General features: G+C 44.9%; 1 protein-coding gene and 1 non-coding gene across 2 annotated transcripts in view; both read left to right on the top strand.

Moving 5' to 3' along the window:
• LOC126267894 (puratrophin-1-like) overlaps positions 1–13,510 on the top strand; it is a 1,105,633-nt gene that overhangs the window by 746,862 nt on the left and 345,261 nt on the right. The gene's annotated exons all lie outside the window — the stretch shown is intronic.
• Positions 1,831–1,905, top strand: Trnas-cga (transfer RNA serine (anticodon CGA)). The gene has a single exon. It is a non-coding gene; the product is annotated as a tRNA-Ser (tRNA).

Genomic DNA, 13,510 nt, shown 5'->3' on the forward strand with positions numbered 1-13,510 from the left:
ATATTCCAAGCGATTTTGAAATGCTTCTCAGTTGCGAAACAAGAGCGATGTAGTACAATGGTTCAAACACCAGACTTCTTCATAATGGTCCATAATCCGATAAGAGGTAAAAGCTACCAGGAAAAAATAAACGCAAACGATAATAAACTGACTATCGAAACGGTTCCTAGCGATGTTGCAATCTCATGTTGACAGCTCCCCGCTGTGAATCTTAAATATGAAGGCTCAAAGGAATGTCCTCCAGGTGTGTCTTCTGTCACGGCTACACTTCTGGCTGAAACTTTCGGTGCTGAAGCGCAGACTGCTGTCGCGTGGAATTTCACAGTGGGAAAATTAATGGGTATTTCCGCCACGCCTATACTGATGAGGCGAATGAAGCCGAAGCGGCTTTTAGCAGACGTATCCATACACGGCCTTCGTATGCATATTAATTAAGGAGAAATGAGGCGGAGTTCAAAGGTGTCGACCAAAATGGCACACATTACACTTTCCCGCTCACAGACCGCTGCAACCTTAGTGCGCAGTCAGCAGCCGATTAAATTCTCCCTCCTGGGCTAGCGAAAAGTACATTCTGCGCACCTTTCGATGGAAGTAAAACGACAAGTAAATACTTGAAGAAACAGTCATGTGGTAAAAAAGTAGAGCCATAATAATTTTGCGTTTTGGAAGGAGGTCGACGTTCCAGTCTGTTGTTGTTTTTTATTTATTGAAACTTTTGAAGCAGAACGCTGTGGCCGAGCGGTATTAGGCGTTTCCGTCCGGAACCGCGCTGCTGCTACGGTCGCAAGTTCGAACCCTGCCTTGGGCATGGATGTGTGTGATGTCCTTAGGTTAGTTAGGTTTAAATAATTCTAAGTCTAGGGGACTGATGACCTCAAATGTTAAGTCCTATAGCGCTTAGAGCCATTTGAACCTTTTTTTTTTTTTTGAAAATTCTGAAAATGTGTGGTAAGTTCCTATGGGTCCAAACTGCTGAGGTCATCGGTCCCAAGGCTTACACACTACTTAACTTAAACTAACTTACGCTGAGTTCAACACACACACCCATGCCCGAGGGTGGATTCGAACCCCCGACGGGTGAACCGTAGCGAAGCACCTTAAACCGCTCGGCTACCCCGCGCGACTTTTATTAATTCTGCGCGGTTCAGTTGTGCCAACAGTATTTTGCTGTTCGCCGAGAATTTAGCTCGAGTCTCCCTAAAATCTAATTCTACTAACACATGTCAAAGAGTCGTTACTAGATAGCGAGAAGCTCAAATTTCTTGCCTCATTATCTGTACCACAAAGTCAGAAGTTTTGTTTGGTAAAGCCTGCGCTGGTTATTGTAACAGTCATCCATATTACCAGTCCATCTCTATTGCGCCATTGATGGTGGTGTTGGCAACAATTCTCCAAGACAGTCTTTTGTAATAATGTTGGAAGATGACATACTGGACCTCCTGAACAAAATATAACGCATGGTGTGGCCGCACTTTCTGATAATCTGTTGAAACAAATGTAAATTTGATAGGTCGTTTATATCATAGATATTAATGAGGAAGCTCAGTTGGTAGAGCACTTGCCCGCGAAAGGCAAAGGTCCCGAGTTCGAGTCTCGGTCGGGCACACAGTTTTAATCTGCTAGGAAGTTTCATATCAGCGCACACTCCGCTGCAGAGTGAAAATCTCATTCTGGAAACATCCCCCAGGCTGTGGCTAAGCCATGTCTCCGCAGTATCCTTTCTTTCAGGAGTGCTAGTTCTGCAAGTTTCGCAGAAGAGCTTCTGTTAAGTTTGGAAGGTAGGAGACGGATACTGGCAGAAGTAAAGCTGTGAGTACCGGGCGTGAGTCGTGCTTCGGTAGCTCAGTTGGTAGAGCACTTGCCCGCGAAAGGCAAAGGTCCCGAGTTCGAGTCTCGGTCGGGCACACAGTTTTAATCTGCCAGGAAGTTTCATATCAGCGCACACTCCGCTGCAGAGTGAAAATCTCATTCCATTAATGAGGAACATTAGCATCGCGTCTACAACGGAATCGCACTTCACCCAACTGTTCAGGGCCTGGTTTCGTGCTCGCTGCATTAAGACTTTGATATACACTTGACAGAGTGGAGTTAGCGGCCGCGACATTGCGCCTTCTGGAATGTTGAGCGTGGTCACGAACTGCCCGCCTGGGTCGTACTTGGAGCTGTGTCGACACATTCACTGTGGAATGCGGCCAGTGTGCGGCTGTCAACCGTGACGAAAAAAAAAAAAATCACTTTCAATCAGGAATTGTTAATTACGATATCTTCACGTTCGATCCTCAGTTGCACTTAGGTGAACTGTTAAGAAAGATGTTGCGAAGGCGAAAGCAACATTTGGCGTGTACTGAGACAGAATTAAAGCGGTTGGAGATATCGCGCGCGTGGAATGCGGCCACTGAGAGCTGGTCGGTGCCCAGGGCATAAGCCCCAGAGTCAGAGCCAAGGCTGCCCGAGTCGGGACCCCCAAGGAGCGGGCTCTTGGCAGTGGGGGAGGTGAGGACCGAGACACTCTACACTGCGGAATGTTGCCAGTGGTCAGTGCCGCCACGCCGGGAACTTGGCAGTTATGGAATGCGGCCACTGGTGGTCAGCTGTCGCCCAGGGCGCACGGTGTTCGCGCCGTGCGCCGTGGCCGACTGCGTTTAAAGACAAGGCGCAGTCACTGTGAGACGCGGTTTCTTGGACGAGTGGGACTCTTTTCAAGCGCCTCTTGGTCGCTGAAACAATTAGAACACGCCTTCTGCGTAAGGACTTCAACCTCCATATTTAAGAATCACGTGACAAAAGCCTCTTATTTTGGCTATTTGGGGATCCGGAGAGGCCATGACTGCCTGAGAAATAATTTCCATAACTGACCGACGGAAGTATTGAAACGAAGCGTCATCTTGTGGTTGTTGTGCTCCTCAGTGGTTCACCTTTAGTTGTTCGTCAGCGTGTTCCAACCGAGAGCTGTCACATGGTATTCGCTGTCACAGATTTTCAATAGCTATTAAGCAGGACAGAGAGTGTGTCAGATGCCGGAACAAAAGGAAAAATATGCAGAAATGAGTGCTGTCCTGTTACGGTTTTTCATCACTTTTTGCTAGATACTTTTCCTCCCGTAGCCAGTGCGCCGTAGGTCGTTTTGATAGAATAACATGAACATTCCAGTATGGCTCCCATCCGAATAATTAATAATATTGTCCCAGTAATAGTAAATCTCAACGAGGAATTAATGCATATTAAAGGCTGAGTTTATTTGGAAGTATGATCATCTACAAGGTACACTGATCGTTCCTCATTACACATTGTTTCTGTGCGCTTTAGTTAGGCTCCTCTGCGCCTTTGTTTCGTCATGTGTCCTCTAAAAAATACTAAATATTTTCGTCATGGAACGTGGTTTAACGTGACGTCCAAAAGGAATATCGCTAAGAAGAAGGTGCTGTTTTTAGTAGCACCCGTTTGGACCACTTAGTACCTCGAAGATTGTTCCGCTAAGTGGTGATACTGTCACCATGAAAGGAAAGGGACATAAAAGCTCCCTAAGACACTACTGTGATTGGGAAACATGTTTGAAGTTATGACAAGTTGTATTATATAGCCTATAAAAAGACGCAGTCCGAAGCACGGCCGTATAACGTGCAGACCCATACAAATGTAGGACCTGAGACTTCTACGTTCGATCATATGCAACTAGTCTTGCATTTTCGCGAAACAATCCGTCCTTTTATTTGGTATTCCCTTTTTTTTTGGTTACGTTTGTTGAATTCTTTCCAGAACGATACTGTTACGTAAGGAAACGACAGATAATCGCCCTTGAAGAAATATATCAGACTCAAACATCGGGGCATCCCTGACAACACCTCAGGACCAACTAGTTTAGATGTCCCCTACAATGTCCTTAATCAAATAGTTCAAATGTCTCTGAGCATTGTGGGACTTACCATCTGAGGTCATCAGCCCCCTAGAACTTAGAAATACTTAAACCTAACTAACCTAAGGACATTACACACATCCATGCCCGAGGCAGTATTCGAACCTGCGACCGTTTCGGTCGCGCGGTTCCAGACTGAAGCGCCTAGAACCGCTTGGCCACACCAGCGGGCTGTCCTAGTTATAAAATTTGTCATCTTGTGTTTTACGAGTTCTACCACCACCGACAGTAGCACTGCATTTGTGCAGAAACTTCTCTGATGTTCACGTGTGAACATCATAACAGGAATGGTTTTTTATCAGAGCGCCCTGCGTCGCTGAACTTAAAAGTACGTCGCATCCACTGAAGACGTCCCACGTTTGCTGCACCCTCGCACACGAAGGGTAATCATAAATTTCTAATTGTCACCACCAAAATAATACAGTTACATAATTATTTCTTTTTTTGCTTGCTTCCACGAAAATATCCACAGTCGTGGCACACAGTGAAATTTCTGCTCCACGATATCGTAGCAGGCCGCTGGACGTTCGAAACAAGATGGTGCAGCCAGTCTCCAGTTTATCAGTGGGCTGCACCATTTCGCTTTTGTACGTCCAACGGCCTGCTACGACTATGGCTCGGATATTTCACTGTGTAACACGACTACTGATATTTTCCTGAAAATAAAAAAAGAAACGCGTAGCTCAATTGTTTCGAGATGTTGGTTAAAAATTCGCCACTTTAATCGAAACCTGACCGTACTCAGTCATTCTTCCTGGACGAGAGATACAGCACCTGTACCACGCAGTAAAATTGTTTCTAATGAAGATAACTTCGCCGATATTTCACTTGTGTTATTGTGAAGTTGGTGGATCTTTGACCTTCCGCAAAGCGCTTGATTTTGGTCGATTTCTGGCGCGTAGCCCGGAGGGTCCGTCGTGCGAGCGCCCATTGTACGTGTCCGGCCGGCTATCGGAGCATCGGAGGGCCACCTGCGGGCGCGATCCCCGGAGAAAGCCGGGCCGCGGGCATTGTCTGCCTGGCTGGTGCCCGCGCACTTGCTGCGGCTGCCGGGCTTTCTACGGCGGCCACGCCCCGCGCCGCCTTCTTTTTGCGAGCGCCGCGCTGAAAGTGCGCTAACTGGAGGACCCTGCTACGCCCCTCCCTCTACCCCTCCCCTTCCTGCCGATGCACTGGCACGCTGCTCGGTGATGCCCGAGAGCGATCTCTTCCACGAGATCGGTCTCTCGTGCACTGCACGCGTTCTCGCACGTTTCCTTATAAAAAATAAAACTGGTCTCGACCCGAAAGTTAGTTTGATTCCACAGTGCTTTACTAGTCATGGTGCTACAGCAGGAGGAATGCCGTCGCTTTCCTCCGATCTTTGAAGTATTCAGCTAGTTACAGTATGGTGACCTACAGTTAAACATGGTCTCCGAACCACGTCAACAAACGTTATCGGTGATAAAACAACGGCTAAGTTGCAGATAAGAAGCCTAGGCTTGACTGGGGATCGAACCCGAGACCTATACCTTTTTGTATGCGATGTCTCGATCACAAAATTTTTGGGACGGAGTTACCGATTTCGGCTATACAACAGTCGTTTTCAGAATCTACAATAGACGTACAGGACATTACTATCCCCCAATAAGAGGTGAAAAACAAAGAACAGAATATATAGCAGGCCACGGTGGCCGAGCGGTTCTAGGCGCTGCAGTCCGGAACCGCGCGACTGCTGCGGTCGCAGGTTCGAATCCTGCCTCGAGCATGGATGTATGTGATGTCCCTAGGTTAGTTAGGTGTAAGTAGTTCTAAGTTCTAGTGGACTGATGACCTCAGAAGCTAAGTCTCATAGTGCTCAGAGACATTTGAACCAGAAAATATAATATAAACACGACATACCTCGCATCTGCTGCACTGCAACGAGTCAGAATCATGTAACAAGTACAACTATTTATACAAAGTAATTAAAAGAAGACTCATTCAAAGATATATTTCAGTATTGTCTACTGCATTTGACCATTGGAAAGATCTGTTTCTCTACTGACAATTTAAAGGCTGGACGAAATTTAACAAAACGTTCAAAAATAAAAATCTATCACAGAAAACATTCTAAAATAGAATACCTTCTTATGGCTCTAGTATTGGTATTGTAAAGGAAGAGGATAGAATAAAGTTAGAGAACATGTACACTATGTGATAAAAAGTATCCGGAAACCCCAAAAAACATACGTTTTTCATATTAGGTTCATTGTGCTCCCACCTACTGTCAGGTACTCCATATCAGCGACCTCAGTAGTCATTAGACATTGTGAGAGAGCACAATGGGGCGCTCCGCGCAACTCACAGACTTCGAACGTGGTCATGGGATTATATGTCACTTGTGTCATTCGGCAGTACGCCTCGCTTGGTGAAAGGAGCGTAAACATTGGACGATTGATCAGTGGAAAAACGTTGTGTGGAGTGACGAATCACGGTACACAATGTGGCGATCCGATGACAGGGTTTGAGTATGCCGAATGCCCGGTGAACGTCATCTGTCAGCGTATGTAGTGCCAACAGTAAAATTCGGAGGCGATGGTGTTATGGTTTTCACGGAGGGAGCTTGCACGCCTAGTTTTGCGTGTCACTGTCACAGCACAGGCCTACGTTGATGTTTTAAGCACCTTCTTGCTTCCCACTGTTGAAGAGCAATTCGGGGATGGCGACTGCATCTTTCAGCAAGATCGAACACCTGTTCTTAATGCTCGCCCTGTGGCGGAGTGGTTATACGACAATAACATCCCTGTAATAGACTGGCCTGCACAGAGTCGTGACCTGAATCCTACAGAACACCTTTGACATGTTTTGGAACGCCGACTTCCTGACAGGCCTCACCGACCGACATCGGCCCCTCTCCTCAGTGCAGCACACCATGAAGGGTGGGCTACCATTCCCCAAGAATCCTTCCAGTACATGATTGAACGTATGCCTGCGAGAGTGGAAGCTGTCTTCAAGGCTAAGGGTGGGCCAACACCATATTGAATTCCAGCAATACCGATGGAGGCCACCACGAACTTTTAAGTCATTTTCAGCCAGGTGTCCGGATACTTTTGATCACATAGATTATATTGGTATGTTTCTATATTTTTATGTGATACTTCAATATATCCTCACATATATCTCTGCGTCTAACAGTTTTCCTACTCGCCACATTATAGACCATTATGTGTCCACTCTGCAACACCTGACCTGCTGACCAGGGAAAAATAAACGTTAGTGGTTTCCTCTTGCCACATGTACCTGGTGATCCTATCCAACTAAAAACATAGCAATGCCAACAGCGATAATTATTTAGTTTGCAAATGAAGTAAATATTGATGTAATGTTGTTTAGTACACTGTCCTCACTCACTAACTAAATTATCTGCTGGTATACGCAATACGACCTGCATGTTATGATTAGAACAATAAGTAATAAAAATGAAAATGGATAGGAAAGGAACGTGAAGTGACGAAAAAGAAGGAAATTTCAACAAGATTTCAGTGAAATAAATGAAAGATAGTGTTAGTGAATTTCGGCAGTCGTCGCTAGATGGCGCAGGCTACTTTTAAGTTTGATGTTAGTTTATCTTGCCTACATTTCATGTTCTGCTATTCAGTTTTTCATCCTGTGTAATACACGATTGAATCATTATTTTTACGTGGTTGTGATTTGTTGCAGTGCAGCTGAAGGTGTGTCGTGTTTATATTATATTTTCTATCCTTTGTTTTTAATCTCTTATTGTAGTAGATAGTAATGTTTTTTTATTCCTTTTAATTCTGCTGTAGATTCTGAAGACGACTGTTGTATAGTGTAAATCGGTAACTCTGTTCAAAACTCTTTGCAATGAATACAATTAAATAAAACGTTATGTACATCATATGATACTCTCGCTACTGTCATTTTACGTTAGATTCGTTATCTTTCCTTTTACCTCTGTGCCACCGACCCTGTATAATAGAAAAAAAGCAAAAATCACAACTCAAGAAGCTATGTGCCATGCGTGATGAAACTTACACAGCAGTGCATAGTCCCGAAAGGAGAATTTATCTTAAATTTAAACTTTGATCGTAACAAATAAAATTTAAGTTGTGTGTAATAGTATACACACACACACACACACACACACACACATATATATATATATATATATATATATATATATATATATATATATATATATATACTTTGGAAGCAACCGCAAGACGTGTGGCGGAATACCACGGTTTCAGTCGAAAATTTGAATGGGGAGACGGGCGCTAGGTAAGACGCTATGTCAGCCGGAATCCCCTCAGTTTTACCATCACGATGATTTCAAAAGATACAGCTTGTACGAAAGTGAAGTGGAACAGACACGACAAGAAGGCAACTGAAACTCCTTAAATGTGGTGTTACAAAATAAATTTTCAGGATTAGCTACGTAGGTTGGGTAACTAATGAGACTCACTGAATCGAAATAGGACGCAAATTGTGCCGCAATTTGACAAAAAGGGGAATCGGCTGATTGATTATGTCTTGAGACGTCGAAGGTTAGTCAGTTTCATAATGGAGGGAAATATGTTCATTATAATTTGGAGAGATGTAGATAGATATACGGAGACCGCGGCAGTAAGCAGGCTGGAGTGACTGTAGGTCGCATAGTTATTAAGAGATGAATAGGCTTGCACAGGATTGACTGTCAAGGAGAGAGCCATCAAATCAATCCTCAGAAAAAAATACCATAACAACGACACAGAAACTCGAAAACGTTGTGTGTCCAGAGTGATAAGTTTACGCATTAGTGCAAAATTCCGATCGAAGAATTTATACTCAATTTTTTAAAAAAAATGTATGGGACGATGTCAGTATAGGATAGCACAAGTAACAACCATATACGTCTGCTTGTGTACTCCAAGAGTCAACATACTGTGTGTGGTGGAGGGTACTCCATTTACTACTGCTGTCGCGAATGGTGTGTGGCACGAACGGCTTACCTGTAAGCTACATTGTAAGCTAGAATCTCTCTAATTTTACCGTCAGCATTTTGTGACATATGTGTAAAGTGATTTAATGCTATGCTTGACTCTTCTTGGGACGTGTGTACTGGATATTTTTACGGTGGACAACTCCGTTACTGACAACGCCTCTCCTTTTTTTTTTTTTTTTTTTTTTTTGAGACGGTGGCTTTAGATCCATCTTCATATGTCCTTGTTTTCGGTTCATAATGAGTATTTCCACAAACCCACCTAGAGCGTAGGCTACCTAGCAGGGACCATGTTCAACCCCTGTCTCGGTGCCGAATGACTGCAACAAAGTGAGTTCTTCCAATGCCCCATAGGGTTCGAATATACACGTGACAAAATTGAATTCTAGAACTGTTTCGGTACGACATCCCCCACTGACCGCGATGATAAATACTAACAAACAGAGCTATCCGTAAATGGACAGTAGGAGCGGCTGCTAGAGAGTATCGTGTTGTGTGTGTGGCCTGTGTTGTCTACTGGTGGGACGTTCTAACCCGCAAAACACGGAATGGGAGCGCTACTACCGGAGCAAGGAAGTTGCATTAGGTGGCGCTTTACGACCCCACCGCAGCGGGAAACAGCCACGTAAAGATGGGGGACAGCCGGGCCCTTCCCTCGCTGATGTCCAGCCGTAAATATACCAGCAGTTCACACGGAAAACCTATTACCAGTCAGCGTCCCAGATCAGCTTTCTCTCGGACATGGCAATCATTCGGCTAGAATCCCACCTGCCACGGCAGCCAGAAAAATGGAACCTCATATCCTGCCGTAAGACAGAAACTACGGGTTTTTCCGATAGTACAGTAATTCAGTCGCAGATGGCAGAGGACCTGGAAGAGCAGCCGAACGGAATGAATAGTGTCTTGAAGAGAGGTTATTTTAACTGCGCGTCGGCAGAAGTAAAAATAGGTCAACGAAATATAGTGGTATTCCATCAGATGATACAGAAGGAATTAGGAAATGTGACTCCAAAAATAGTAGACTGCGTTTACTAATTGGGTGGCAGAATAAATGACGGTGGCAGAAGCAAAGTGCAGACGGCCAAAAGCAAAAACTTTTCTGAAAATTATTGTTTATTAGAGTCAGGAACAAAGACAATAGATAGTTGTTACCATTAAATTCAAATGAAAGAAATAGTAATCAAGTTACTCTACCGTTGAAAATCTTGCTACTTCTACTCATCTACATATACGTGGCCAGAATGAGATTTTCACTCTGCAGCGGAGTGTGCGCTGATATGAAACTTCCTGACAGATTAAAACTAGATTACATTAAGTGCATGCTAAGCAAGCCAACGTACGGTACGTGGCGGAGCATACTCTGTACCACTACTCATTATTTCCCTCCCTGTTCCACTTGGAAACACAATGGAGGAAAAACAAGTGTCGGTTGGGTCTGCAGTGTTTACTGCAAATCTCATTGGCCGGGTACGATGCAACTCGCACCATTCCGTGTTGACGATGGTGTCGAGCGATGCTTTAAACACCTTACCTATAGGCGCCCACGACAATGAATATCTGAGCACGCTCTCGTCTGACAATGCGAGATAGTCAATGAAATTAAATATTACACGACCTGTGGCTGCTTATCTGCAGACTAAGAATAATATTGTGATATCGGGTAGAAACTAGAGGGTTTGCAATTCTTGTTTGGCGTATAGCTCTCTATGGAAATGGAACAGGACACGCAGGGAGGAGTTTTCGTCGGGTGATTTTGGGATGAGCCTATCGCCGTAGGGTCTTTCCGATTGACGGATGAGTGCTCTGCGCTCAACCATGAATCCTCGAACCTTTCAACCCGTATGTTGACAACGTGACAAGATGGTACTCGATCATGATGTCCTAAATTGTAATGACGACGAATTTCCCGTCATTGGTGACTGATCCACCTCTGCATGATTACTAAATGGCCCACAGAAAGAAGCCAATCTCACCTTTCCACCACCTCCGGTTTTTAAAGTTTCCGTTTCTCTGTGCCACAGTAACAGTTGAAATTGTGTTGTACTGTGAGGGCTGCAGTTAATAATGCCCATATTGGCGATCTTGTGCATCGTATGTTTAGTCTGACTATCCCCTCCCTCCACCTTCCTCTCACTCGCTTGCTCTCTTTCTCTCTCTCTCTCTCTCTCTCTCTCTCTCTCTCTCTCTCTCTCTCTCTCTCTCGGACGCCACACTCCCCCTCCCCCCCCCCCCCACCATACATCCGCACACTCTTAAGTTGGTGCCTTTATTTAATGGTGAAACGGCATAGATATAAAACCTCCCAAAGCAACGTATCATTCCTCTTATAAATCGATTAGATAAAACATTTCCATGCTTGAAGCGCTACGCCTTACGTTCATCAGCACAGCATCTGAGGATGCTTTTTGATTGGCATACCACATGAAAACGATAGCTGTGTGAATATCTAGGTGTAGAACGTGAGCAGCATCAAGATGTACGGTTATGCCTTACGGTTACCAGAGGCGCCACACCACCTTGTCCTTGTTAATAGCTCAAGAACATGTGCGTATTGTGAGCATGGCATGACTTACTCGTTTAAAGCGAGAAAAAACCAGCGGATAACGATATTAGCATACGGCTGAAACTCATCATAGCTATGAGGTTAGTAAAATTAAATTATCGTAACAGTAAAATGTCTTCATTTTCGTTAACAAAACAATATCCCTTGTTTAGCTTTCTGAGACTGTTGGCGCTGAAAAGTTAAGAAATGCGGTGCTGAAAAGTTAAAACTGTATTCCATAAGATTGTCCAGTACGAAAGCGTGGACTGTTAAATAACCCTAACAATAGTTTCCTTTTCATTTATTGTTCTGATGATGCTACAGAAGTACCGCTTTGCAGCGCCAAAAATTTGTATTAATACATACAGTTTTAAAATATGAGAAAGGTAAAGTGTTTACATGGTTTTTAAACTTATCAAGATGATGATTGCATATTTAGGTTTTTTTAAAAAAAGTCGTTTTTTCAATGAATACTTTTAAAGTCTCACAACACTAGGTACTGGGAGATGAAGAAGATTGTACAGGATAGAGTAGCATGGAGAGCTGCATCAAACCAGTCTCAGAACTGAAGACCACAACAACAACAACAACAACAACAACAACACTAAATGGGAAAGACCTTTCCAGGAAGGGATTATTTAAGGAAGGGGAGGATGAAAAAAATGGTTCAAATGGCTCTGTGCACTATGCGACTTAACTTCTGAGGTCATCAGTCCCCTAGAACTTAGAACTACTTAAACCTAACTAACCTAAGAACATCACAGACATCCATGCCCGAGGCAGGATTCGAACCTGCGACCATAGTGGTCTCTCGATTCCAGACTGTAGCGCCTAGAACCGCACGGCCACTCCGCTCGACGGGGAGGTTGAGTAATTCTGATGGTGAGAAGTGTGGAGCAGAACGGTTGACGTTTCGGATTGACGTGTGGGTAGCAGGGAAACATGAGGCTTAGGATAGGTTAACTAGAATAGTGGTCACATCATGTGTACGAAGAGGAAAAAGTACGAGAGGATGAGATGGGAAGGGGGAGGCATCATGTGGGGGAAGATAGGGATAGGGTTCGATTGATTGGACTCAATAGCGTGTGTTTGACTGTTTAGACTGGGTAGCAAGGAGGGATTTCATTGAAACTTCCTGGCGGATTAAAACTGTGTGCCGGACCGAGTCTCGAACTGGGAACCTTTGCCTTTCGCTGGCAGGTGCACTAGCAACTGAGCTACCCAAGCACGACTGACAGCTTTAATTCCGCCAGTACCTCGTCTCCTACCTTCCAAGAAGCTCTCCTGCGAACCTTGCAGAACTAGCACTCCTGAAAGAAAGGATATTGAGGAGACATGGCTTAGCCACAGCCTTGGGGATGTTTCCAGAATGAGATTTTCACTCTGCAGCGGAGTGTGCGCTGATATCAAACTTCCTGGTAGATTAAAGCTGTGTGCCGGACCGAGACTGGAAATCGGGACCTTTCGCGGTCAAGTGCTCTACCAACTGAACTACCCAAGTACGACTCACGCCCAGTCCTCACAGTTTTGATTTTCCCAGTACCTCGTCTCCTACCTTCCAAACTTTACAGAAGCTCTCCTGCGAACCTTGCAGAACAGGCCTTGTTACTCTGGCATTGCAGAGGACGATACGTATCACGCCTCTGTAGGTGTGGAGGTCGACGGAGGGATTTAATCCCAGTGTTCTTCCGATCAGTAGGTCTGGTCTGATGTGGGCTTTCTGTTGGTTACTGTATAACAATTCCGTGTGGCTCAACGGCCTGGCAAAGATAGACGGCACTCGTTGATGTCCCGTCGAAGCTTAGGCCGAATTTTCGTGTGTCAGTTTATTCTGTACGACACTCGTAAAGGCTTAGGGGAAAAGTTACGGAGAAGAAAGATGTTGGGTGTCAGGTTCAAAACTGTTGCCTGTTTCTCTGAATGGGTTTACCTTGAGGAGCCACTTGCTGCAACAGGAAGTGAAGTGGCCGAAGGGTGCGACAGGAGCTGGCGTATACAACAGAAACCTGTGCTGCTGCTCAGTGTGGCGCTGAGCTGCTGGAAGGCGCGAGGGCGGGGTGCTTGCTGTTGCTGGGGACGGGCGGCGACAGGT

The sequence above is a fragment of the Schistocerca gregaria genome, chromosome 4, assembly GCF_023897955.1.
Source record: "Schistocerca gregaria isolate iqSchGreg1 chromosome 4, iqSchGreg1.2, whole genome shotgun sequence".
Taxonomy (NCBI): Eukaryota; Metazoa; Arthropoda; class Insecta; order Orthoptera; family Acrididae; genus Schistocerca; species Schistocerca gregaria.